General features: G+C 44.5%; 1 long non-coding RNA gene and 1 other non-coding gene across 3 annotated transcripts in view; one reads left to right on the top strand and one right to left on the bottom strand.

Moving 5' to 3' along the window:
* LOC127004119 (uncharacterized) overlaps positions 1 to 22,500 on the top strand; it is an 87,606-nt gene that overhangs the window by 10,014 nt on the left and 55,092 nt on the right. The gene's annotated exons all lie outside the window — the stretch shown is intronic.
* Positions 6,305 to 6,377, bottom strand: Trnar-acg (transfer RNA arginine (anticodon ACG)). Its single transcript has one exon. It is a non-coding gene; the product is annotated as a tRNA-Arg (tRNA).

Here is a 22,500-nt window from a genome sequence, read left to right as displayed (position 1 = left end):
CTCTCTTACATCCCATCCCATCTCTCTTACATCCCTTCCCATCTCTCTCTTACATGCGTTCCCATCTCTCTTACATCCCTTCCCATCTCTCTTACATCCCTTCCCATCTCTCTTACATCCCTTCCCATCTCCCTTACATCCCTTCCCATCTCTCTTACATCCCTTCCCATCTCTCTTACACCCCTTCCCATCTCTCTTACATCCCTTCCCATCTCCCTTACATCCCTTCCCATCTCTTACATCCCTTCCCATCTCTCTTACATCCTTCCCATCTCTCTTACACCTTCCCATCTCTCTTACATCCTTCCCATCTCCCTTACATCCTTCCCATCTCTCTTACACCTTCCCATCTCTTACATCCCTTCCCATCTCTTACATCCTTCCCATCTCTCTTACATCCCTTCCCATCTCTCTTACACCCTTCCCCATCTTACATCCTTCCCATCTCTCTTACATCCCTTCCCATCTCACTTACATCCCTTCCCATCTCTCTTACATCCCTTCCCATCTCTCTTACATCCCTTCCCATCTCTCTTACACCCCTTCCCATCTCTCTTACATCCCTTCCCATCTCCTTACATCCCTTCCCATCTCTCTTACACCCTTCCATCTCTTACATCCCTTCCCATCTCTTACATCCTTCCCATCTCCCTTACATCCCTTCCCATCTCTTACATCCCTTCCCATCTCCCTTACATCCCTTCCCATCTCTCTTACATCCTTCCCATCTCTTACATCCCTTCCCATCTCCTTACATCCCTTCCCATCTCTTACACCCTTCCCATCTCCCTTACATCCCTTCCCATCTCTCTTACATCCCTTCCCATCTCTCTTACACCCCTTCCCATCTCTCTTACATCCCTTCCCATCTCTCTTACATCCCTTCCCATCTCTCTTACATCCCTTCCCATCTCTCTTACACCCCTTCCCATCTCTCTTACATCCCTTCCCATCTCTCTTACATCCCTTCCCATCTCTCTTACACCCCTTCCCATCTCTCTTACATCCCTTCCCATCTCTCTTACATCCCATCCCATCTCTCTTACAACCCATCCAATCTCTCTTACATCCCTTCCAAACTCTCTACATCCCATCCCATCTCTTACTTCCTTCCCATCTCTCTTACATCCTTCCCATCTCCCTTACATCCCTTCCCATCTCTCTTACACCCCTTCCCATCTCTCTTACATCCCTTCCCATCTCTCTTACATCCCATCCCATCTCTCTTACACCCCTTCCCATCTCTCTTACATCCCTTCCCATCTCTCTTACATCCCATCCCATCTCTCTTACTTCCCTTCCCATCTCTCTTACATCCCTTCCCATCTCTCTTACACCCCTTCCCATCTCTCTTACACCCCTTCCCATCTCTCTTACATCCCTTCCCATCTCTCTTACATCTTATTATATTATTTTCCTTTCCTTATTTTTCTTGTTTTCTTTTTCTTTTTTTTCTGTTTTTCTTTTCCATATTCTTGTCTTTCTTTTTTCCTCTTACCTTATTTTACTTATTTTCTTCCTCTTATTTCTGTTTTTCTTTTTTCGTCTTTTATTCCTTTTTATTCTTTTCTTTCTTTTTTTCCTCTTTTTTTCTCCTTATTTCTTCTTACTTTCTGCTTACCCATCTTTTTTTTCTTCTTCACCTCCTCCTCCTCCTCCTCCACCTCCTCCACCTGTGCCAATCCTGTGTCTCTTCCATACGATAAATATTTTAGAGGGATTAGTCTGTGCACTTCTCTCTTCACGGCCTCCCTTCCTCCCTCCTTCCTTCCTTCTCTCCCTTCCCTCCATTCTTTCCTCCCTCCATCCCTCCCTCCCTCTTGACAGTAAATTGGGTGTCGCCTGTCGGTATGTAAGTGGTCAATCTTGTTCCTCTTCCTGCTGTTGTTGTTGTTGTTGTTGTTGTTTTCCACTACTTCTACTTCTTGGTTTTTTGCTTTCTTTTCAGTTTTATGTTTTTTACACGTTTTATTTATTTTTTCTTCTTCTTCTTCTTCTTATATTTCTTCTTCTTGATATTCTTTTCTCTACTGTTTCTTCTTGTTTTTTCTTCCTTCTTCGTTTCTTTGTTTTTCTTCATCTTATTATTTTTCTTCTTATTCCTCTTCATCTTATTGTTATTATTATTCCTCTCATTCTTATTCTTTATCTTCTTTCTCCTATTTAATCTTTCGTCTTTTGTCTTTTTTTCCCTCATTGACTTTCTCTTCCTATTTACCTCGTTGTATTTTTTTAAGAATTTTTATTTTCATTTATTTATTTATTTCTCTTTTATTTATTTATTTTTCTTTTGATTCACACACAAGCTGAATGTATGAATTAAGAAAGTAGGAAATGGTTAGACTTACGTAGAATAAAGGATAGAAAGAAAGAACGTCCGAAGAGAGAGAGAGAGAGAGACTCACACAAGACAGGTAAAGTGGAGAGGGCAATAGCTTCAAATCGGCCACAGTAGTTTGCATACAACTCGGTGCATGTGGACGAGGAGGAGGAGGAGGAGGAAGAGGAGAAGGAGGAGGAGGAGGAGGGGGAGGAGGAAGAGGAGAAGGAGGGGGAGGAGGAGGGGCAGTTTGAGTTCGGTTCTCAATCCTTCACTGACCCGAAACTTTGGCCAATACTAGAAGAGCTTGGTTACTACTACTACTACTACTACTACTACTACTACTACTACTACTACTACTCTACAGTCCCCAGTAATATAAGTAATCAATCATTGGGACAGGTGAGTGTATCAGGGAAGGTGAGCTCAGTCTATCTTTTCTTCCTTTTCTGTCTCACCTGTGTCCAATAAGCCCCCGAAAAATATCTGCGTTAATCATGATCTCGTGCTGAGCGACTTTGATCCTTTAAACGTGGCAGGGCATGAGAGTTGGATCGAGATTATGTGAGATTGAAACGTGTAAGGTGAGGATTTTTTATTTTTTATTATTTTTTTTTTTTTTTAATCTACTTCGCCTTCCTCCAGAAATCACATACGTACTTTCAATCAACTTCCACGACAGGGCAGGGCAGGAGAGTTGGATTGAGTGTGTGAGAGACTGAAACATGTAAGGTAGGAAACGTTTTTTGTTTGTGTGGTTTAATAGCTACTTCGCGTTCCTCCAGAAATCACATACTTTCAACAACTTCCACTACACATTTTTCATTTTTAGGATTTATAAGGTCCATATTATTAAGTTTCGGGGCTTTCACACCCCCATTTGGTAAGCCTATCGTAGAGATTCTTTGTAGGTGTTCCCGTGGGTAGTTTCATGAGCCTAGTGATCATCTGACAAGGCTTCTCCATTATAAACGTGAAAAAAACCTCATTAGAACCCGACTTCAACTCCTTTTCGTCCTTAATATTTGTGTGAGAGCAAAAAGCATCTGAGAATACTGGTTTTGCTTTCTTGGATGACAGTACTCGATTCCCCTCTCTTCCTCACACTCTTCTGCACCATGAACGTAAAAAAAACACTCATAAGAACCCGACTTCAACTCCTTTTCGTCCTTAATATTTGTGTGAGAGCAAAAAGCATCTGAGAATACTGGTTTTGCTTTCTTGGATGACAGTACTCGATTCCCCTCTCTTCCACACCTCTTCCACACACTCTTCTGCACCATGAACGTAAAAAAAACACTCATAAGAACCCGACTTCAACTCCTTTTAGTCCTTAATATTTGTGTGAGAGCAAAAAGCATCTGAGAATACTGGTTTTGCTTTCATGGGTGACAGTACTCGATTCCCTTCTGTTCCTCATCTCATTTTCACTTCTTCCCCACACACTCTTCTGCACCATGAACGTGAAAAGCACTCATGACTCGCAACGTTGCCAGATTATCGTACTCAGCCGCTTATATTTCCCAACTTCCTCCTACCCCAAAACTATCTTCTGGGCTCCAATAACGAAACTCATGCATAGTTATCGTTAAAAGAGTTAGATCCTGATGTTTCTTGGCAATAGTTAGGCGTCAGAAACAGGCAAATGAAACTCGTGTATAGTTATCGTTAAAAGAGTTAGATCCTGATGCTTCTTGGCAATAGTTAGGCGTCAGAAACCGGCAAATACTATGCTCTGAGTACGATAACCAGACGCCTTTGTGGCCTTGGGAGATATTTGTTGTGAGACCCAAAAGCATCTGAAAATACCCGGGTCTTACTTTCCTGGGTGATAGTACCTGATTCCCCTCTCTTCCTCACCTCATCCTCACTTCTTCCTCACCCCCTCCCCTCACCCCCTCACCCCCTCCACACACACGGCCTGCCACGCCTCCCCTCTAAGCCAATCAGCGCCTTGCTCCGCCGACGACAAAGTTTTAATTGGTGGGTAATGAGGAGAGTTTTTACCTGCACTTCCAGGTAACTCTTCCTCATAAACGTTTAACTTCTACTTTTGGGTGTTTTTGTGTTTGTGTGTGCGTGTTTTTTTTCTTCTTTTTTTGTGTGTGTTTTTTTTGGGGGGAGGGGTGGAGGGAGATGGTAAGGGTAGGCCACACACACACACACACACACACACACACACACACACACACTGCAAATCAATAAGGCAAGAGTTTGGGGGAGCACTGAAAAAAAAAAAAAAAGAGAGAGAGAGAGAGAGAGAGAGAGCGGGAGCGGGAAACAAAACCAAAAAGAAAAAAAAATGAAATTCGCTCACCCTCGAACTGTTGTTGTTTTTTGGGGTGAAGGAAATTAAAATCGGCGGCCCAGTAAGTTGAAAAACAATAACCGGGCGCCAGAGAGTGATGGAAAAGTTTGATGCTGTTCCGCGCACACAATCTTATTATTTTCCCGTGTGTGTGTGTGTGTGTGTGTGTGTGTGTGTGTGTACGTAAATTGGGAGTGTGTATGTGTTTGTTTATTTTTGTGTATGTAATAATTATTGTGTATGAAGGTGTGAATAATGTTATGTAGGTGGTTTTTTTATTTGTTATCATTTTTATTATTATTATTGTTCTTGTTATTGTTATTATTTTTATCATTCGTTTCTACCTGGCCTCTTTTTACCTGCCTTATCTCGCTTTACCTTCCCTCCTCCTCCTCCTCCTCCTCCTCTTCCTCCTCGATAAAGTTTGCCGTAATATTTTGAGTCGTCCCGTTTTCTTTGTTGCTTGTTTGTCCGTTTTCTTTCCTCCTTATTGGCATCATTGTGAGGAGGTTTGTTACTGTTGTTCTTTTCGTGTTGACTGGCGCGGTTTCGTTCTTTTTTTTTTTTTTCTTATTATTTTTTTACGTGCGTGTGCTTTGTTTGTTGTTGATGTTTTTGTTGTTGATGATGTTGTTGGCGGTATATGCGATAGGTGCGCGTGGCCTCGGTGCTCATCCCCGTCTCATTGGTTCGCGCGTTGGTTTTAAGAATTGTCTGTTAATAAAGAAAAGTATTTTATGCATTTCTTACTGAAAACTGCCAGGATTTTCACCTGATGCATTTTTTTCTCACTTTTTTGCAACTGAAATTGAATTCGAAAAATGTTTAATGGTTGACAGTTTAAATTAATCTGATTGCTATGTATTTCTATATTTTTTTTTCTTCTTTATTGTTAAAAATTAAATAAAATGCGATAAATGTTTGATGTATGATAGCTTTAGATAAACTGATTGCCATATATTTTTTTTTTCTTTTTTTTTCAAATGAAATAAAATGCAAAAATAAATATTTATGTTTGGTGATTTAAAATATTCTAATTTTTATGTTTTTTTATCTTTCTCTTTTTTTCCAAATTAAATCAAATGTAAAAAATTGTCTTGAAGTTTACGATAATCTGACTCATGTATTTTCTACCTTTTTCTTCTTTTTTTTTGTGAAAAATTAAGATAAATACGAAAAAAATCTAATGTTTGAAAGTATATGTTGCTATATTTTTTTTTTCTCTTCTTTCTTTGCAAATTAAATAAAAGGCGACAGATGATTAATGTTTGCTGGACCAAGACAACCTGATCGCCATGCAGGAACACAGGACGTCTGGCTCTCCGTCTCTGTGATCTCCCGTGTTGTCTTCTCTTTATTCTACTTCTCTCATCGCTTTCACTTTCCTTTTCTCTTTCTCGGCGTCCCAGGTGTTTGGGGGCTACGGAACAGGCAACTTACAGTGTCCGCACTCCTCCCTCTCTACCTGCTTCGCCTCTTATAATAATAATAATAATAATAATAATAATAATAATAATAATAATAATAATAATAATAATAATAATAATAATCCATTGTCGTAAGCTTGGTTCATCACACAAACACACACACGCAAAAGTCTAATATATCGTGTGAACTTAAGTTGTTTGGTTCAATGATGAGACGGTAAAAAGTTGCATAAAAAATAAAACATCAGTCGACCTCGCCAGGATTCGAACCTGGAATCTTCTGATCCGTAGTCAGACGCGTTATCCGTTGCGCCACGAGGCCTGTGAGTGAAGAGGTTGCTTTATCAGTATGAATCTCTCTCTCTCTCTCTCTCTCTCTCTCTCTCTCTCTTATTGCGCCAGATAACACACACACACACACACACACACACACACACACAGGGTATTAATAAACAGACTCAGTGGGCAGCGGGCACCAATGGGGAAGGGGGGGCAGGGTAGGAGGAAGAGGAGTTACCAAATACCTCCCCATACCCCGCTATTCTTCATCCTTCCCTCCATATATCCTCCCCTCCCTTTCCCTCCCTCCTTTAAGTTTCCCCATCCTTTTTTTCTCTTTCTTTCTTTCCAACTTCTTCCTTCCCTTTTCTTTTCCCTTTTTTTCTCCCCCCCATCCCTTACCCTTCCCACCTCCCTCTCCTCGTTCCCCCATCCCTCACTCCCTGTTCCCTCTCTCCTTCCCCATTTCCCTCACCTTCCCACCTCCCTCCCTTCGCTCCCCCTTCTCTTCCTCGCTATCCCCTTTTTCCCTCTCTCCCTCTTACCCCATCTCTCCCCTTCTTCTCATATCCTTTCCCTCGTTCTCCCATCCCTCCTTTCCCTTTTGCCTCTCTCCCCATCTTCTTCCCCTTCTTCCCCCTCCCTTCCTTACCTTTCCGTCTCTCCTCCCTCCTCTCCCTCTCCGATTCCCTCTCATCTTTAGTCCTATTCTTCACCCCTCCTCCCCCCTTCTCCTCCCCACCTGTACCTTTCTTGTACTGATCTGAATCTATTTTTTTTTTTTTTTCCTTTCCGCAGCCTCCTAACAACCCTTCGTCTTTCCCTTCGTTCTTTGCCCTCACCTCCCTTCCTTTCCTTCCCTTCCCTTCCCTTCCCTTCTCTTTTCCTTCCTTCCCTTACCCTTCCTTAGCTTTCCTTTATTCCGTCCTATTTTACAGTTTCTTCTCTCTTCCGTTCCTTTCCTTCCCTTTCTATCCTTTCCCTTCTCTTTCCTCTCTCCCTTTACCTTCTCCTTTTCTTAACTTCCTCTATTTTTTTTTTTTTCACTTTCCTCCCTTTACTTCCCTTCAATGCCCTTCCCTTCCTCTCCCGTTTTCTCCCTTTCCAGACCATTATCTTTCCATAATTCTCTATTTTATTGCTGCCTCTGCACCTCTTCCTCTTTCTTTCCCTTCTGTTCCCTCCCCATCCCTTCCCTTCTATTTCCTTCCCTCTCTACTCCCTTCCCTTACCCTACCTTAACTTCGCTAATTTTTATCTGTTTCTTCACCCACTTCCTTTCACTTCCTTTCCCTTCTTTTCCTTCCCTTCCCTTCCTTTACCTTCCCTCCCTTCCCTTCCCTTCCCTTCCCTTCCTTTACCCTCCCTCCCTTCCCTTCCCTTCCTTCCCTTCCCTTCCCTATTTTTACCTTCCTTGCCCCGTCCTTTTGTTAATCTTCTCCATCCCTTCCTCCCTACCCTCCTCTCTCTCTCTCTCTCTCTCTCTCTCTCCCCCCCTGGGGCGCCATATTCCTAAAGATCGTCAGGTTTTATTAATCGGAGGTGAATTTTCTATATTTCGAGGTGTTATTCCCGCGTTGGAGAGAGAGAGAGAGAGAGAGAGAGAGAGAGAGAATATTCTTTTTCATCTTCTTCCTCTTCTTCTTTTTCTTCTTGGGGTTATTATTGTAGTTGTCATTATTATTATTGTCATTATTATATATATTGTTCTATTTTGCAAAGTGAGAATGATGTATGATGTTAGGTTTTATAAGTATTAGCTATAGTTTATTCTCTCTCTCTCTCTCTCTCTCTCTCTCTCTCTCTCTCTCTCTCTCTCTCTCTCTCTCTCTCTCTCTCTCTCCATTTTCCTTTAGTTTCCCCCGTAATTAACTTCTCAATAAGGCAGGAGGTGAAGGAGGCAGCGAGGGAGAGGGAGGAGGAGGAGGAAAGAGGGGGAACTCTCTCAACACATTTTCTCCGGGGCTCAGAAACTGTCTCTCACTTGGCGAATTTCACTAAAGCTTCCTCTCTCTCTCACCCTTACTTTTCCCTCGCCCTCCTTAGCCACCCTCTGTTCCCTCCCTGACTAACTTCCCTCCACCTCCCTCTCCCCTCTCTTCCTCTTTCCTCCGTTCATTGTTCTGGCGTCATAAGTTCTCTCAATAGCATCTTGAAACCTGGAGGAAAAGAAAACGGGGGATCAATGCCGAAGGGTAAACTTGGCTAGATAAGATTCGCCTGCCTTAATACGGGTGAAAGGCAGGGTTGGGTTTTTCTTTTATTGGTAACAGTCTTTTTATTATGTCGTTTTCATTAAGTTATCCTCCCCTTCTTCCCTCCCTCCCTCCTCCCTTCTTCTCAGACTTCTCCCCTGTTGCATTCTTCCTACCTGCTTTTTATTATTTTTCCTTTCCTTCTTTTCATTTTCTCTTCCTTCCTACTTTTCATTCTCTTCTTCCTTCGATTCATTCTCTCCTTCCTTCCTTCTCTCGTTAGTTCTCTCTCTGTCTCTTCGTTCTTCATGTTCTTCTTTTCCTTCCTCTGTATTCTCGTTCCTTGGCTTGTGTTTTTCATTCCTCCTCCTCCCCCTCCTCCTCCCCCTCTTCCTCCTCCTCCTCCTCCTCCTGCTGTCTCTCTTTCCCTCTCCTTATCCCGTGTTCTTTTTACTTCCATTCTTCTTTGACATGTCCTTCGTGCTGCTGTTCCTCCTCCTCCTCCTCCTCCTCCTCCTCCTTTCCTTTCCTTCCTTTCATATCCCATCCATGTTATTTTTTCTTTCCCTTCTTTTTCTTTCCTTCTATTCTTCTGTAACTTCTTGATCCTCCTCCTCCTCCTCCTGTCTCTCTCCCTCTCTGTCCTTCTTCCTCCTCCACCTCCTCCTCCTCTCCCTCGCACCCTTTTCTCCGCACCTTCGCTCATCCTCGGCACACACAAAGGGCTGGATGTGTTATTTACGGGCAGGTTAATCAGGTCTGGCCAGGTAAGGAGACCGACGTTTAATAGAAGGGCCAACTTTCCCTCTTCTTCGCCCGCTCACCTGACGTCACCTTTCCCTTTCGTCGCCTCCTCCTCCTCCTCCTGGAAAAATACACGTGAGATAAAAGTAAGAGTGATAATGAGAGTATTGGTTAAGGGGCTCGGCAAGGGAAGGGAAGGGAAGGGAAGGAAAGGAAAGGGAAGGGATGGGATGGGAAGAGACTGAAGGAGAGGGAAGGGAAAGGATTAAGGAAAGGAAAGGAAGGGAAGGGAGAGAAAGTGTGTGTGTGTGTGGTGTCTAAGGGGCGTTTTCGTCTCCTTCTCTTCCTTCTTCTTCTTCTTCTTCTCCTCCTCGATCTCCTCCTGTATTTTTTGTTTGTTTCTTTTTTTTTTTGCTAGTTGTTGGTCTCCTTATTCTTACTCTTTTACTCTTCTTTTTTTTTCTTTTTCTTCTCGTTTTTATTATTTTTCCTCCACATCCCAGTCATCATCATCTTCATCTTTTGCATCATCGTCTCCTTACTCCTTCTTCTCCTCCTCTTCATCATCATCATCATCATCATCATTATCATCGTCTTATTCCTCCTCCTCCTCCTCCTCCACCTCCATTTCATCCATATCACATCACCGCCATTCATAAAAAAAAGGAAAAAAAAAAAAAAAAGGCCGTGATAAGAAAGGAAGCGATAGAATGACAGTAAAAAAAAAAAGCGAAATTGAAAATGTATTAGTAGTATCCGGGGTTGAGGTGATGGCGGGGAAGTTTTTTTTATTTTATTTTATTTTTATTTTTCTCCAGGTGTGAAAATAAAATAGTTGCCGACCTTAGATGGAAAAACATAAGTGAAAAGACGATCATTGAAAAAAAATATATATTAACGTGTTTTGATGGGCGAATTGAGTTGTGGAGAGAGAGAGAGACAGAGAGAGAGAGAGAGGGGGGGGGGGAAGAATAGAGGGAGGGAGGGAACGAAAGAGAGGGGTGGAGCGATACAGAGAGGAAAAAAAGAGGGAGAGATAAAAGTGAGTTGAGGGAAGGATGGAGGAAGGGAGAAAAGGAAAGGGGGAGAGATAAGAGAATGGGGGCATTGAAGAAAGAAGGGGTGGAGGGAAGAAAGGAAGGAATAAGTGAAATACTGAGAAATATAAGAAAAGAGGAGCATTAGGAAGGGGCGAAGGAATGAAAAGGGAGGGAAAACGGGACAAAGAAGGGAGAGAGAGAGAGGAAGGGAGCGAAAGAAAGGGAAGGAGAGATTTAAGAAAAGAGAAGCATGAAGAAAGGGCGAAGGGATGAAAAGGGAGAGAAAAAGGGAGAAAGAGTGAGGAAGTGGGAGGAAGAGAGGGCGGGAAGCGTCAACCAGCCAGCCAGCCAATCAGCGCCTCCCTCGCGGCCGACAACAAGGCGCGTTCAGCCAATCCCGGCGCGCTAATTATCCTGACACGAGACAATAAAGAGAAAAAGTGGCGTGTGACATTTTGGCGCCAATTTGACTGACACCTCGCGGCCGCCTCGACAATCACGCGCCGCGCCACACGACGTCACCCGCGCCAACACACCACGCCACACCGCACCACACTACGACACCACACCACCTCACAGCGCCATCACAGAACGTCACCACCACCCACGCCATCACACCTCCTCCTCCCCCCCCCTACCCCCCACCCCCACGCCATAATAATGAGGGTGGTAATGGCGCCGCCGCCCTAGACATTATTCGCTGTTCGCGTATAATTGGCACCGCGTATAAGGAGGAGGGAGGCGCGTATATAAGCTTTTAGCGAGGGAGATTTAATTTATGGCGCCGTGGATGATTTAGTGTGGGTGGGAGGGGGAGGGGAGTGGTTCTGTGTGTGTGTGTGTGTGTGTGTGTGTGTGTGTGTGTCATTGGTGTTGGTTTATCAGAAATATTGACACACACACACACACACACACACACACACACACACACACGCACACAGACGCACACACAGAGCATCAATCAGTCAATCAGTCCTTCATTCTTGTCGCCCGGCCAATCAACCCGCCACTCAGCCAGTCACTCAGTCAGCCAGTCAGTCAGTCAGTGGGTCAGTGAGGCATGTCAGCAAACTACACTACAATAATAACAATAATAACAACAGCAACAGTGAGTGCAGTTTTATCTTCTCACAGACTTCCTCCTCCTCCTCCTCCTGTATTTTTTTCCTTTTATCGTTCTTTCTCCTCTTCATCCTCATCCTCATCATTCGTTAAGTATTTGCTTCACTTCATCGTCATCTTCCTCTTCCCCCTATCTCCCTAGTTCATTCCCGTTCCTCCTCCTCCTCCTTCTGTTACTCCTTCTCCACTTCCTCCTCATTCTTAGCATCATCACCATCATCATCATCATCACCATCATCATCCTTCTTCCTCCTCCTCTTCATTCTACCTTCTCATTCTCATCCTCCTCTTTTTGCTCCTCGATCCATCTACTTTCCCTCCTTATCACCATCACCATCATCCTTCTCTTATTCCTCCTCTTTCCTTCTCCTTCGCCTGTTCTTCATCCTAATTCCTCTCTGTCTCCTTTTCATTCTCATCCTCCTCTTTTTGCTCCTCGATCCATCTACTTTCCCTCCTTATCACCATCATCCTTCTCTTATCAAACCTCACCTAACCTTACTCTTTCCTTCTCCCTCGCCTGTTCTTCTTCATACTAACTCCTCTCTCTCTCTCCTTTTCATTCTCATCCTCCTCTTTTTGCTCCTCGATCCATCTACTTTCCCTCCTTATCACCATCATCCTTCTCTTATTCCTCCTCTTTCATTCTCCCTCGCCTGTTCTTCTTCATACTAACTCCTCTCTCTCTCTCCTTTTCATTCTCATCTTCCTCTTTTTGCTTCTCCATCTCCACCATCCACTCCCCTTCCCTGGCATCATCATAACTCCTCTTCCTCCTCCTCCTCCTCCTCCTTGATAAGCAGACGTAAACAATCAGACAGAACAGACAACCCGGAGCCTCCATTACCCCGTGCTAATTGTTTTTGCCGGCATGTAATGCGTCAATCACATTCCATTAGGACCACAACGCATAACACGACGCAGGGAGAGGAAGAGAGAGGGAGGAAGGGGGAGGGAGGAAAGGTGTGGGGAGAGAGAGAGAGAGAGAGAGAGAGAGAGAGAGAGAGAGAGAGAGAGAGAGAGAATGGTTTTAAGTAGGTAGGTATGGGATGTTAGGGTGTTGTGGGAGATGGAGAGGAAAGGTCAGGTTAGGTAAGGTGATGTAAGGTAAGGTTAGGTGAGGTTTGATAGGGGAGAGAAAGGGAAAGATGAGGTAGATGGGGAAAGTTAAGGTAAGGTGAGGTTAGGTAAGGGAGGGAAAGGTAAGGTGAGGTTTGATAGGGGAGAGAAAGGCAAAGATGAGGTAGATGGGGAAAGTTAAGGTAAGGTGAGGTTAGGTAAGGAAGGGAAAGGTAAGGGAAGGTAAGGTAGAGAAAGGTGAGGTTTGATGAGGGAAGGAAAGGTTAGGGTGAAGTAAGGTAAGGTAGAGAGAGAGAGAGAGAGAGAGAGAGAGAGAGAGAAATATTTTGTAATAAGTATAGGGAAGGAAAGGAGGTAAAAGAAGGAAGGAAGGAAGGGAGGAAAGGAAGAAAGAGAGAAGCAATGTCAAGGAAGGAAGTATTTTTTTATTCCTTCATTATTCATATTTTCAATTTTCTCTCTCCTCCTCCTCCTCCTCCTCCTCCAATACAATGCTTGGGTTCATATCGAGGAACTTCGAATACAAGACGCTGGGAGTTATGTTATCCTTGTACAATTCGCTGGTAAGGCCCCACCTGGAATACGCCGTACAGTTCTGGTCTCCAAATTACAGGAAAGACATTGAATTACTTGAGAGAGTACAGCGCCGCGCCACGAAGATGATACCATCACTGAGGACGAAGCCCTATGAAGAGCGACTCGAGCGACTCAACCTCTTCACGTTGGAAAAGAGACGACTGCGGGGAGACATGATCCAAGTCTTTAAGTACCTGAACAAGCTCAGCAACGTTGATCACTCCAAACTCTTCACGCTACAAACTAACCTGAGAACAAGAAACAACGGAAAAACAATTCAAGCAAAGCGATGCCATACCGACATCGGCAGGAGTTATTTCTCGAATAGGGTTGTTCGCCACTGGAACAGCCTCCCTGCAGAAGTGGTTAGCGCAGAGACCATCAACTCATTCAAGAAACGCATTAATCGCCACTTTGCTGCATCGGGAGTGAACTGAACGTATCCAAGAGTAGGTACACAAGTGCTTTAATCCTTCCCTGCAAGCCACTCCTGTGGCAAACGGATTGATTAAATCACTGAACGCAGGCAGCCTAGTAATGAGCCAACAGGCTTTCTGCTGCCTGCTAGTCCATGTTTCCATGTTTCCTCCTCCTCTCGATCCATCTCTCACATATTTTTACTTTTGCCCGCCATATTTTTCTCTCTCTCTCTCTCTCTCTCTCTCTCTCTCTCTCTCTCTCTCCCCTTGTTTTCTCTTCTAATCTTCTTTCACTATGGCTATGTTTTCTTACTCCTCCTCCCCTCTCTTTTCCCCTCCTAACCTCTCTCTCCATCTCTCTCCCCTCACTTTTTCCTTCCTCTTCCTCCCCTTTCTCTTCCTCTTCCCTTTACCTCTTCCCTCCCTTCGCTTCCCTCTAATTTACTCTCTCTCCCCTGCTCTTTACTCTCCTTTCTTCCATTCGTCTCTCTCTCGATAGATAGATAGATAGATAGTCTTAAGCCTCTCTCCTCTTTTTTTTTCCTTCTGGTGTATTAGTTGTTCGTCTTATTCCATTCCATTTCTCCTCCTCCTCCTCCTCCTCCTCCTCCTCCTCCTCCTCCTCCCCGCCAAAAGACAAAACAGGGCTGGTGGTTCGAGTCATTTCAGCCTCGTCACCCGACCCGTGTTATGGATCATCTAAATTGTAGATTTTAATTCAATGTGCATCAATATTGAGAGTTGTTTTGACACACAGACGGAGCCGGAGGAGGAGGAGGAGGAGGAAGATAGGAGGGGGGAGGAGGAGCAGGAATAAGAGGAGGAGGAGATGGAATTGATAAAGAAAGACCAAGATGAAACATGGAAGAGTAGGCAACAGAAAGCTTATTAGCATGTATCGAGGCTGTCTCCGTTAGTGGTTTAATCTATTCTCCAAACACTTCAGTCACCCAAAGAATGTATCAAAGAACGTATGTAAAGTAACCCCAAAACCACTTCCCCCGTTAGTGAGAATTCATATTTCTTTATCGGGTCTGTTCCAATGCCAGATGAGTGTTCGAGAATAAGAAAACTCCTGCCAATGTTAATGTTGCAGCGCCTTCCTTGAATTGCCAGACCGTTGTTCTTAGTCATCAGCTTAATTTGAAACTGAAGTCATTGACGCATTGGTCGTGTTCGTGTGTGTGTGTTGCCCATTGCGCTGGCAGGAGTCAGGTGGTCGGAAAGGAGAGAAGAGATAGGAAGGGAAGGGACGGAAGAAGTGATAGGAGGGAGAGGAGGAAGAAGGGACGAGAAGGGAAGAAATGGAAAGGGAGGGAAGGAAAGAAGAGATAGGAAGGGAAGGGAAGGAAGCAGTGATAGAAAGGGATGAGAATGGAAGGAATGGAAAGGGAGGGAAGGAAAGAGAAGGAAAGGGAGGGGGAGAAAGTGAAGGATAAGGAAGGGTTAAGAATTGAAATGAAGGGCTGAGATGAGAGGGAAAGGTAGGGATAGAAAGTGAAGGGAACGGAAGGGAAAGAAATAGAATGAATGGGAAGAGGAGGAAGAAGGGACGAGAAGGGAAGAGATGGAAAGGGAGAAATAGAAAGTTAAGGGAATGGGAGGGAAGGAAAGAGAAGGGAGGGAGAGAAAGTGAAGGCTAAGGAAGGGAGGGAAAGAGAGGGAAAGGAAGGGTTAAAAATTGAAATGAATGGCTAAAATAAGAGGAAAAGGTAGGAATAGAAAGTGAAGGGAACGGAAGGGAAGGAGAGGATAAAGAAGGGAGAGTGTGAGCTCTGTGTGGATAATTTAATCACAGTCTAATCACGTCCAGTTACAGTTATTTATAGTGGTGTCATTTCTTGCTTGGCTCATGCTGGTCGACTGGGCAGCATATGGGTAGCGTTCGGCCGGGTGGTAATTGAGGAGAGTGGGTTCCCCGCTTTGCTGACGAGCCCCAAAGCCTTCCCCGGACAGCAATCACGAGTCCGTCACGTGATTAGACTGTGATTGAATTATCCACACAGAGCTCACACTACCCCTTCTTCGTCCTCCCCTTCCCCTTCTTTCTATTTCTTTCCCTTCCGTTCCCTTCAATTTCCATCCCTCCTTTCGTTACCTCTCATACCAGCCCTTCATTTCACGTCTTAACCCTTCCTTTCCCTCTCTTCCCCCATCCCTTCCTTATCCTTCACTTTCTCCCCCTCCCTTTCCTTCTCTTTCCTTCCCTCCCATTCCCTTAACTTTCCATCCCTCTCTTTCCATCTCTTCCCTTCTCCTCCCTTCTTCCTTCCCCTCTTCCTATCCCTTCTTCCTTCCCTTCCCTCCCTTTCCATCTCATCCTTTCTTCCTTTCATTCCCATCCTTTCCCTATCCCTTCGTTCCCTTCCCAACCCATCCCATCACTCCCTATCCCTTCCCTTCACCTCCCCACGCTGTCAGCTCCACAACCACCACCAATATTTAGTAAAGGGAAGACAAGGAGGAGCTGCGGCAAGAGGAGGAGGAGGAGGAGGAAGAGGAAGAGGGGGGGGGGGCTGCCGTGGACCGCCAAAGAGATAATTGGGCACCACTTGTTCCCCGCCTCTGGACTAATGACTCGTGACTCGTTGTGGGAGGGGGGTTGGAGGGGAGGGTGGGGGGGTTGGGGAGGAAGGGGAAGGGTCTGCCACTCGCCCCATCCTCTGCAATCACCGTCAGGGATTCCCACAAGATGGCTCTGTCCTTGTATTTGACTCTCTCTCTCTCTCTCTCTCTCTCTCTCTCTCTCTCTCTCTCTCTCTCTCTCTCTCTCTCTCTCTCTCTCTCTCTCTCTCTCTCTCTCTCTCTCTCTCTCTCTCTCTCTCTCTCTCTCTCCATATTCTTTATTATTTATTTTCCAGTTTTTTTCCATCATCATCGCCATCATCACCTGTTTACCTGTTGTTGTTGTTTTCCTCCTCACCTGGTTGACACATTTTCTTACCTGTACAGCCATCACTCAACCTATCATCCATTATTATTATTATTATTATTATTATTATTATTATTATTATTATTATTATTATTATTACCATTATATAGTTTATCTCTTACTTCATCATTTCCGTTTTCATTAAGCCCTTTTTTCCTTTTTTTCTCTCTTTTTTACCCTCACCTCCTACTCGTCACTTTTCCTTTCGATCAACTATTAGCTACACGCCATCACCATCATCATCATCATCATCATCATCATCTCTCTGTCCCTTCTTCACCCATAACACCCATCACCAACCCTTATTTGACTAACAGCATCTATTGTTATTTTTACTATTATTCTTCCTATTACCTTTACAAACCTCACCTTCTTTAGTCAACCCCTCTCTCAAACTCTTCTGAACCTGCAAACACACATACCATTCCCAACCATACCAATCCCCTATCTACCATAACCAACCTTTCAACTATCTCACCCAACCATATCAATTATCGGACTGCTCTCCTTCTCTACCATCCTACCTTAATACCACTCCTACGTCCTATCCTGTTTCCTCTGTCTTCCCTATACCCCATATCCTGCCATGTCCTACCCCATACCCTGCCCAAAATACCATGTCCTTCGCATATGATTTTAGACCTCACCACCACCACCACTACCACCGTTACTACTACCGCCACGACCACCACAATCACACCACCTCCACCACCACCACCACCACTACCACTCATTGCCGTTAATACATCAAGGTGTGGCGGCGTCAGACAGGTAGAGAGGTGCAGAGAACAGAGGAAGAGCAAGGGTTATGACCAGGAGGGAGTCAGTCAGTCAGCCAGCCATTCAGCCAGTCAGTCAGTCAGTCAACCAATCAGTCAGTCAGTCAGTTTGTTTGCCTGTCAGTAAGCTATTTAGTCAATTGGTCCGTTTGTTTGTCAGTCAGTTAGTCAGTCGGTTAGTAAGTCAGTTAGCCAGTCATTTAGTCAGTTGTTTTGTTATTTAGGCTGTCAGTTAATCAATTAGTTAGTCAGTTAGTCAGTCAGTCAGTTGGGTAGTCATTTAGTCAGTTGGTTTGCTAGTTAGGCTGCCAGTCAGTCGTTCAGTCAATCAGTCAGTTGCTTTGTATGTTAGACGATCAGATGAAGTCACTCAGCCAGTCAAACATCCAGACGAAATCCACGTTTGTGTTAATTTTTGTTTGTTTCGGGTTCAATCTCTCACACTCACACTCACTCACGCACCCCTGCCATTTCATTTCCATAGGCATTCCAGTCCATTCCTCTCTCATCCCTTACCGCCCGTCTCTCAATCTCCCATCATCTTACTATATTCCATTTCTTCCTTCGTCACCCAGTCCTTGCACCCTCCCTCCCTTCTCCATCTCCCTCACTCTCCCTCACCTTACCAATCCCCCAGCTTACCTTACCTTACCTTTCCTGCCTCCTCCTCCTCCTCCTTCTAAAGCCTCACCTCAGCCTCCCTCACCTGTCCTAAATCTCCTATATATATTCAAGGTGTAAAATCTCCGTCGAGTGGTGCCGCTGGTGAATTTTGAGCGCGTCCTCTCGCCAGGTTTTAGCCGAGTGAGAATTGACATCATCTCTGACGTTTACCGCCTTCCGTTCTCTTCTTCCCCCAACACCTTCGCTGCCTCGCCGCCCCACTGCCACGGCCCGCTAGATTCCCCTCTCCTTACCTCGTTTCTGGAGCCTTACCGGGGACATACGAGGCTCCAAGGGCTGTTGAAGAAAGGAGCGAGACTTGTTCGAGGCTTGGGTAGGTCTAGGAGGGTTGAGAGGAGGGTAAACAGGGTTGGATTCCGTGTTATCGTGCGCCGCCGTGGAAGTGTCGTACATCGGCCACGTTCCTGCTTGTCATTTCCCTAGTTCGTGGCGGTCCAATTCAATTATAGGCCGGGCCGTACCAGAGGTGAGAGGCAGCGGGCTTCTTATATTCTGATCATAAATGTAATATGAAATCCGACGTCACAGTTTGAGCGAGATGAAGACGAATTGGAATTGTACGGACCCGGGGACAGAAAAATGGAAGGGGAGAGAGGGAGAAGGGAAGAAGAGACGGAAAGGGAAGGGAAGGGAAGGAAAAAGGGACGGAAAGGGAAGGGAAGGGAAGGAAAAAAAAGACATGCTGGGAGAGGGAGAAGGGAAAAAGGGAAGGGAAGGGAAAGGAAGGGAATGGAAAAAGGGAAGGAAAGGGAAGGAAAAAAAGGACAAAGATGCTTGGAGAGGGAGAAGGGAAAAAGGGAAGGGAAGGAAAGGAAAGGGAAGAGAGAGAGAGAGAGAGAGTGAGAGAGTGTGTGTGTGTGTGTGTGTGTGTGTGTGTGAGTCTCCTCGTAAGCACCCAAATCGGACTATACTCTCCACACTGCTCAGGTTTGGGACTCTACACCCAATACGTAAGATATTTCCTGTATGATTTCCTCAAATGTCTTACCCTTTATATCAGTACCAAACACCGCATAGGAAATTTGTAGAGTATTTCGTGTTTGGTTTGCGAGCGTTGTACTGAACTCTGGAACTCACCCTGACGCAAAAATAAAAAGATAACGCGCATACTTCACCGTGTACGCCCATATATATTTTTTCCTTGGTGCCCATTCATAGATCTCAATAATAATAATAATAATAATAATAATAATAATAATAATAATAATAATAATAATTCCTGACGACGAGGTACGAAGATATAGTGAAACAAGGTTGTAATGTCCGTAGATTTTACAATACTCCTCTTACGGACTCTTCTCAATCTCGTCTTTCCTTCCATACATCTGTTCATCTCCCTTCCTCCTGCACACACACACACACACACACACACACACACACACACACACACACACGATGGGTGGCTAATAGTGTTCAACCTCCATTCCTCCCTCCCTTTCCATCCTTCTACCCATCCCCCCTTTGCTCCCTCCCTCCTCTACCTCCCCCTCTTCACCCTTCCTCCACTCCCTCCAACCCCCCCTCACCCCCTTCAACCCCCCCCTCCCTAGGACCGAAGATGAAGCAAAGAGGGGAAACATGACAGGCAATACACGCACTCACGCAAACCTATACACACACGCACACACAAGCACGGATCGCAAATTAATGTACACACGCAGGGACGCGCGCACACACACACACACACACACACACACACACACACACACACACACACACACATGCTCTCTCTCTCTCTCTCATCTCAGCAAAGAAAACAACAACAAAAACAATAACAACATCAACATTAAAAAAAATATCCACAAAAATGAAAATATCGGGAAAGCATTAAAAGTTTTCCTCAAACATGCCGTGATCAAAGCTCCTTCCTTGCTCTTAAATATCCTTCCTTCCTTCCTTCTTTCCTTCTCTTTACTTTCATTTTGTACTCTTTTTTTCTCCCTTCCTCACATTCTCTTTCATTCCTTTTTTTCTTCCTTTCTTCCTTCCCTCATTCCGTCCTTCCTTACTTCCTTCTCTATTCTTTCATTTTGTACTCTTTTTTTTTTTCCTTCCTCACATCCTCCTTCATTCCATTTTTCCTTCCTTTCTTCCTCCTTTCCCTCCTTCCTTCCTCCCATACTTTTTTGTGTCTTTCCATATTTCTGTTCTTCCTTCTTTCCTTCCTTTCCTCTTCTCATCCTTCCTTCCTTCCTTACTTTATTCATTCATTCATTTATATCACCTTTTATTATTTATCTCGTTCTTTCTTTTTCTGCTTATTTTCTTCATTTATGCATTCCTTCCATCCATACCTCTTTCCTTCCTTCTTTCATTTTCTTCTTTTCTTCCATCCTCCTTCCTTCCTTTTTTACCTCATCTTTTATTCTTTCTTTCGTTCTTTTTTATCGTTATTTTCTTCATTCAAACATCATTCCCATACCTCTTGCTTCCTTCTTTCCATTTCTCCTCTCCTTCCTTCCTTCCAAAAAATTCTTCCATCCTCCTTCCTTCCTTCCTTCTTATCATTTTTCACCGGTAAGCTTTCTCTGTCCTCTGCTCTTTATTTTTTTCTCCTTTATTTTCCTTCTGTATAGCCCCCACCCCCACCCAACGACTCCCTTCCCCATTTCCCTCCCCTTTTAGGCATCTGTATGTACACATCTTCTCTCTCGCTCTCTCTACTTTCCTCCCTCGCATAATTATTGTTGTTATTGGTATTGTTGTTGTTTGTGAGTTAAGGAGGGAGGGAGCGAAGAGGAAGTGATATGCAGTTAAGAACATAAGAACATAAGAACGCAGGAGTCTGCAAGAGGCCGGTAGGCCTGTACGAGGCAGCTCCTTTGACCCTAAGCTCCCGTGTATCTAACCCCACCTAATATCACTGTCCATGAATTTATCTAGTCTATTTTTGAATGTGACAATTGTATTGGCACTCACCACATGACTGCTAAGCCTATTCCACTCATCCACCACCCTGTTAGTAAACCAATTTTTGCCTATGTCCCTGTTGAATCTGAATTTATCCAGTTTAAACCCGTTACTTCGTGTCCTACCCGGTTCTTTTACCAACAAAACCTTATGAATGTCTCTCTTATTAAAGCCCTTCATCCATTTATAAACCTCGATCATGTCTCTACGCACCCTTCGCCTTTCTAGAGAATGCAAGTTTAACTGTTTGAGTCTTTCCTCGTATGGCAAGTTTCTCAACCCCTGAATCATCTTAGTCATCCTCCTCTGCACCGATTCTAACATTTTGATATCCATTCTATAGTAGGGTGACCAGAACTGAACCGCATAGTCAAGATGAGGTCTAACTAGTGCTAAATATAGTTTGAGGAAGACTTCGGGGCTTCTGTTGCTTACGCTCCTTGAAATAAATCCCAGTACCCTATTAGCTCGATTTCTAGCTTGAATGCATTGTGCCCTTGGACGGAGATCAGAGCTCACTAAGACCCCTAAATCCCTCTCGCACCCAGACCTACTTATGAGTTAGTAGAAAGGGAAGAGAGAACAGACAGACAGACAGATAGATGGACAGATAGGCAGACAGTCTTACTTATATACTGATTTGACTACTTAATTATATATCTGCTTACTTATTTACTTAATTACTCACTTTCTTATCTGCTGACTCGCCTGTTTACTCGAATATCTGCTTACTTATTTACTTAATCACTCATTTTCTTATCTGCTAACTCACTTGTTTACTCCTATATCTGCTTAGTCAGTTATTTAATCATATACTCTTATCTATTTTTTTTTTATTTATTGTCCTCTATTTTTTTCCTTAATTTTCCTTCTGTATAGACTAACTGACTGACTGACTGGTTCCGGGTCACAAATTTCACGCCAAACAAACACGTGCCATTCGCGGGTCTCTTTTAAGGACTCCACAGGTAAAAGGAATCCGCAGCGTACCTTTAATTAGTCACGGGTGTTACGGGAGCAGGTGGGGTAAGGTGTGGTGGGAGGGTGGAGTCGGCCGGTCAACAGGTAAGAGAGGGGCAGGGGGGGTTCGAAGGGGGTACACGTAGCTACCTGTCCGGGTCAAGCAGGTGGCGCCGCTAATGAGCCGCCAGGTGTTCGTGTTTACCTGAGGAAGCCGTGACACATTTGCGAGGAGGAAGTTTTTTTAAGATGTTTTGAGCAGGTGTTGAGGTGGGGTGAGGTGGGGTGGGGTTAAGGTGAGGTAAAGAGGGGTGATGAGGTGAGGGGTGAGGTGAGGTAAAGAGGGGTTATGAGGTGAGGGGTGAGGTGGGGTGGGGTTGAGGTGAGGTAAAGGGAACTGATGAGAGATGAGATGGGGTGGTAAGAGAGTGTAGGACATTTTCCCCTCCGGACATTTTCCCCTCCCGACATTTTACCCCTGACAAATTTCCCCTTGGACATAATATTCCCCCATGGACATATTCCCCTCCGAGCCTCCCCCCCCCTCCCCCTCTGTACAACAAGTTACTCAGCTGCCCCGCCTCTTAATATACAGATAAATGAGAAAGAGGGGAAAATGTCCAGAGGGGTATTCGTCCAGGAGGAATTTGTGTGGGTGAAAATATCTAGCACCCTTGATGAGGTTAGGTTGGTTGAGGTGAGGTAAGGTTAGGTGAAGGGAAGGT

This window comes from Eriocheir sinensis, chromosome 27, assembly GCF_024679095.1.
Source record: "Eriocheir sinensis breed Jianghai 21 chromosome 27, ASM2467909v1, whole genome shotgun sequence".
NCBI lineage: Eukaryota > Metazoa > Arthropoda > Malacostraca > Decapoda > Varunidae > Eriocheir > Eriocheir sinensis.
Note: the sequence above shows the minus strand (reverse complement) of the source record. Positions and strands in the feature narration are given on the sequence as shown.